The sequence below is a fragment of the Penaeus monodon genome, chromosome 6 (assembly GCF_015228065.2).
Source record: "Penaeus monodon isolate SGIC_2016 chromosome 6, NSTDA_Pmon_1, whole genome shotgun sequence".
Lineage (NCBI taxonomy): Eukaryota > Metazoa > Arthropoda > Malacostraca > Decapoda > Penaeidae > Penaeus > Penaeus monodon.
Genome location: NC_051391.1, coordinates 41,915,747 through 41,922,399, shown reverse-complemented (window position 1 = coordinate 41,922,399; position 6,653 = coordinate 41,915,747).

Here is a 6,653-nt window from a genome sequence, read left to right as displayed (position 1 = left end):
TAGAAGTAGCATGATCATTATAATCATTATTATTACTGATATCGTGATCATCATCTCTATCATTATGAGTATTACTATCTTTTTTATCATTATCATATTCATCATCATCATTATTTTTTATAAAAATGCTATTTTTATAGTCGTTAAAAAACGATTCTAGCATAACAGTAATAATGAAAATGTTAAGATAACGAAAAAATATATATGAACAGTGGTAATAAAATGTATATTGGTAATAAAAAAAAGTCCAATACTATGACAATAATGTATTAAGGATATGATGATTGTAATAATAGCAATCATAATGATGGCACTGGTTAGAACATTACTAAAAGGATTATCCGCATTATCATACTGTCATTATGATAATGATATGGAAATTATAATAACAACAACAAATAAAGAGAATGTTAATAAAGGTAATGATAACAATAGCAATAAGAAAAATAATATTTAGTATAATTCTTCCCATCCATGAGGTTTAGGATACTGATCTGTTATCAACCATTGCTTTAAGGCATCTCTCGATCTCTGAGGCAGTGATTCAGTACTAGCTGCTTATACCCACTTTGTCACTGATTAATTTGCCTTCTCCTTTGGACGCTGATGACTAATCATGTCAACTCTTTCCCCCTTGATTCTATTTACACTTTTGCCATATGTCCTGCAAATTCTTCCTATTTCCAAAGGTTTCTACAAATTTCCTCCAATGCCTCGCCCTTGCCTCTTTTCTTTCCAGTCCACGCAATCTCGCTATTTCCCTGGTTTCGTCTCTCCTGCCATTTACAACCCAATCCTTGAGTCCATCCTCTTAAAATCTTATCACAGGCATAACAGTTTATCCAGGCTCTATGTACCTTATCAGTTACCTTCGGTTGTGATGAATTATTCATATGCACTTTTCAATTTCTCTTATAAAATCGTCGTTGAGTTTGGCTAGATTTTCATTGTAATAATCTATATACCTGCATGGATATTTCAGTGCCTTCTTTTTTAAGTATTATCCTTTAGCGCCTATAGTCACCTGCCTTTGCCCTAAAGGTGTCTTAATATATAAAGCAAAGTGATCACTTACAAGGTCTTCAACTACCCTGCATTCACCTTGAATTCCCTGACTGTTGATCATGCAAGCACAATCCAGCCTTCCTCTCTTGATACTGGCTACACTGTTATCTCCTAATTATGTTGCATTTGATAAATCCAGAAAAATGTGGATTAGTTTCACTCCGTTGTTATTTATTTTCACCCTTTTTTCTCCAACCTTGGGTGCATGGCATTAATATCGTCAATAATTGGTATTGATTCGTTAAACATAAAATCACACAATATACATTGGTTAAAGCAACCATCTAATCGCTGCCATACCGTCATTACGTTACTCTTACTTCTAGCGTTGTTGATAAAGTTAAACCAGGACTGGGATTATTATCACTAGAAATATTAATACCTCACTTGATGCCTTAGTTACTATTGCTGCTACTATTCGGGATGAAATGATGAAGATTATTATTACTCTTGTCTATACTGGTATCAATACTGATGCTGCTGCTGCCAATACTATTACTACTACTACTAGCAAAACTGCCACTATTATTACTACATTCGTGACTACTATTGCTACAGTAGCAACAAATATGGTTCACCCAAGAACAGAACCAGATCAAAAGCAATCCTGGGCCTAGATCTATCAAGTACAGAGATCTTGGCCAAGATGATGCCGCATCACACGCGTCCTTCATCACGCTCCACGACTCACCACTACTGTGCATCACCGCCATTCACTACTACTCATCCCACTACTCATCAGCACCACTTGTCATTGGCACTATTCATCGAAATCACACATCACCACCCCCGCATCAACACCATTTATCACCACCACTACTTACCACCAAGCATCTCCACTGCCCCTCACCACCATGCATCCCTCACCGCTACTCATCACCCCCCTCATTCCTACCACATAACCACTCCTCATTATACCACTCAACACGCCTCTCACCATCACCGCTTATCACCATCACCGCACAACCACCACGCATCACTACCATTCACCATCTTTCATCACCACACATCACCACATCGCCACATGGAAGAATCTCAGGCATCGAGGAGCAATATCGAGGCTGGAGGCGACCGAAGGCGGTGTAATCAGTCCGAGAATAAGAGAAAAAAAAAGTAAAAAAAAAAAAAAAGACGATCGGCAGCGCCAGTCAAGTGCGACAACAGAAGAAGAGGGAGGCGGGTAAAGACAACGAGGGTGTAGGGCAGAGATTTAGGGGGAAAAAAAAGTGTAGAAGAAAAAGGGTAGGACAAATGCAAAGGAGAATCAAGGGTGACGAAAGGGTAAAGCTGAAACGAGGGATCGGAAACGCTCTCAAAGGCATTCGCAAACGGCAGCTTTCTCATTATAGGATCGCGGTGCCGTGGGGTGTGTGTGTGTGTGCGTGTGTGTGTGTGTGTGCCGTCTCGCTGTTTCTCATCGGATCTCGCAAAGTTCGGGTCGCTGCTTCGAATATCGGAGGGAGTGATGCGTGTGTGTGTGTGTGTGTGTGTGTGTGTGTGCGAGGGAGAGGGAGAGAGAGAGAGAGAGAGAGAGAGAGAGAGAGAGAGAGAGAGAGAGAGAGAGAGAGAGAGAGAGAGAGAGAGAGAGAGAGAGAGAGCATCTATGATTATCTCTATGTATGCATGTAGATAAGCATATATGTGTGTTTGGTTGTATGCACATATGTATATACATATCTAATTATTTGCATATTCATACACACACGTAGAGTGCAAAAAAAAGTTTTCAAATAATCATCATAATAAAAAAAAATTTTCCCAAACACAACAAAATCTATCGCTTTAATTTCGCCCACACAATATTTTTGTAAACTCTGTTGGCGTGGACAGTCCATGCCAACAGTAACATGATATCCAGACATAAAAATGATGTGCATTTGTAGATGTGTTACATTTTAACAGCATTTATCAACATTTGACTTGTATATTTTAACATTTGGGTTGACGTTTATCTCATTACACATTACACGTACGACTCATCAGAATAATGCATGATATCAAGCCTTTTTATTATGAATACCCAGAGATTTATGCACAGTTCGTATTGTCACTTGTTTTGCTACATAGGCTGACCGTATAGTATCTCGACTGGGTTCATTGCAAAGCTGGTTCTACCCATTAAGTTCGTGCGGTTCTGAACCTGGTTGAAATATAAAAATACTGTTTGATCAAATACTGAACACATTACTTCATGCTTGGATATGGGACTATGCTTTTATGGTAATAAACAAAAGCTATCTATTTTAAAGAGGCAAGCATGTTGAACACATATTACTTCTAAAAGATTATTTTGGTCACTGCAAAGCTTAGTGTATAGTGAAGTCCCACTTTCAGAGTATTATTATCATTATTTATTATTATTATTATCAAAATTATTGTTATTATTATTATTACTATTATTATTATTATTATTATTATTATTATTATTATTATTATTGTTATTATTATTATTATTATTATTATTATTATTATTATTATTATTATTATCAACATTATTAATACTATTACTATTACTATTATTATTATTATTGTTATTATAATAATTATTATTATTATTAATATTATTATTATCATTACTATTATCATCAGCATTATTACTTTTATTATTATCATTATTATCACCATTATTATCATCATTATCATCATCATTAACATCATCATCATAATCATCATCATCATCATCACATCATTATTCCTATTATTGATATTATCATTAGTAGTAGTAGTAGTATCATCATCTTTGTTATTATCATTATTATTATTACTACCTTTATCATTATCGTTACTATCATTATTATTATTGCTATTATCATCATTATCATTATTGTTATCATCATCATTATTATCATTACTGCTTTTATTATCATTATAATTATCATTATCATCATCATCATTATCATTACCATTATTATTATCATTATCATCATTATTAGTACTAGTAATAGTACTAGTAACGATGATAATGATAATAATAATGGCACTGATAATAGTAGTAGCAGTTGTATCCTAATTTAAAAATAATAATACTGACATTGATGATAATACAATAATAATGATATAGATAATAATAATGATGATGATAATGATTAAGATAATGATAATCATAGTAATGATGATGACATTAAAAGTAGTAATAATAAAGAAAATAATTGTAGTGATAACAACAATAGTAGTAATATCAACAATGATAATGATAATGACACCAGTTATACTGATGATAATAACAATAATAATAATGAAAATAATAATAATAATAACACTAATAATAGTAATAATAATTGTTATATTAATAATAACAATAATAATAATGACAATAATAATGATATTAACAATAATAATAATAGTAATAATAATAATAATGATAATGATAATAAGATGAAGAAGAAACAAGACAGAAAGAAAGAAAATGTACTCAGAGCCTAGGCCTACACGAATCACAATTTTTTTAAAGAAAAAGAAAGAAGGATAGAGAGAAAGAAAGAAAGAAAAGGAAATACTCAGAACACAGGTCAACCCAATTCACAATTTGGCGAAAGAAAAAAATAAAGAAAGAGAGAAAGAAAGAAAAGAGAAGAGAAATACTCACAGCCTAGGCCTACACGAATCAAAAATCGTCGAAAGAAAAAGAAAGAACGAAAAAAAAAATCTAAAAAATGTGCAAAAAAAAACTAGGCCTACTGAGATTTCGCCTCATCACGATTCGGTCAGATAGCCACAGCAAGTTGAAGGCGGAAATGGTTTGCAAGAAAGTGGCTTCTTTGCAACTCCAGGATCTCTCCCCCTGAGCTCTCCTTCTGCCGAGATAAGCGGAAGGCAAGCCACACAACGGAAGTTCCAGGGCGATGAGAGTGAACAGCTGTTAGCGAAAAGGGAAAAGAATGGTGATGAGGATGAGAGGGGGGGGGGAAGGGTGAATGTGATGACGGTGGTGGTGATGACGGTGATGACAATGATGATGATGATGAGAGGAGGAGGAGGGTGGTGATGATAATGATGATGACGGTGATGACAATGTTGATGAAGAGGAGGAGGAGGGTGATGTGATCATAAGGAAGGAAGGAGGAAGAAAAAGAGGATAAATATAAAGATGATACTCATGAAGGTACTGATGATGATGACGATGACGATGGTGATGATGATGAGGAGGAGGAGGAGGTGGAAAAAGCAGAAGAAGAAGCATAATAATAATAATAATAATAATAATAATAATAATAATAATAATAATAATAATAATAATAATAGAAGAAGAAGAAGAAGAAGAAAAAGAAGAAGAAGATAATTTGAAATGTAAAATAATAATAATAATAATAATTTAAAAAAAAAAATAATAATAAAATAAAATCACATCTCCTCAAACCATATTAATAACAGCATAGAAGCCACACCGAATCTCCTGCTTCTCCCCCAAGTCTTCTCTCAGGCACTCTTCAAATAAGAGTTTCCTCGTTGGGAAAGACTCACAACATCTCCAAGCTCTCGCCCTGACTTAATATATACCGAAAAAAAAGAGTCTAGGATATCGTGTGCAAATTTCTTCCCGAGTGTCTTGCTGGTGTGCCGGGCATGCAGTCGTAGTAGTGGTAGAGAGCAGGGTAAGTTAGTAGTAGTAGTAGTAGCAGAAAGAATGGTAAGTTAGTAGTTGTAGTAGTGGCAAAAAATATATAAGTTAGTCATGGTTGTGGCAGAGGAAAATGTAAAGTTAGTAGTAGCAGTGGGAAAAAATAAATATAAGTTAGTAGTAGTAGCGGAAGAAAAAATATATATAAAAGTTAGCAGTGGCAGAAAAAATGATAAGTTAGTAGTAACAGTTGTAGTGGCAGAAAATAAATATAAGTTAGTAGTAACAGTTGTAGTGGCAGAAAATAAATATAAGTTAGTAGTAGTAGTAGCAGAAAATAGATATAAGTTAGTAGAGGCAGAAGATATTGTAAGACAGTAGTAGTAGTGGCAGAAAATGCTGTCAGTTAGTAGTAGTAGTAGTAGCACTAACACAACTAAACAAGAACTGGTAAGTTCCGAGAAATAAAATACGCAGTTCTTCAGTGGGAAATATACTTTCTCTGAGGTTAAATAATGTTCGCAAGATCTGTTATTCGTGTATCCGACCACAGTAAAAGGATGGCAGCGTAATGGGACAGTAATGAGCTTGATCAAGATTACAATAGAGAAGGTGTTTCGCTTTTATCTTTCAAAAATAGTTGGGAAAAAATAGTTTTCTAATAAGAATGCAAACCGTATGTGGAAATATAAATGTCGAATTATGTCTAACAATTTAATATTGCCTACCAATATATCTAAAGTTACAAACTGTAAGAAATTTAGTAACAGGTCACTGATTTCATACAACAGCAATTTTTTGCATAATAATAAACACCTATTGTAGTAATATCATCAAGGTGTAGGAAGTACCCCTATTTTCAACTGACTGCCTACTAGATGGCCGAATAGGGAGTCATGGCAGAAGGGGATTCGTGGTCACATCCCAGTGCTGAAAACCAGCGTTCGAGCCCTAGATCTAGTCTAGTCTCAGTAAGTGACGAGACCTTAGTTTACTTAGACGTTGGTATCAGACAAAGTCTAAGTAAGTG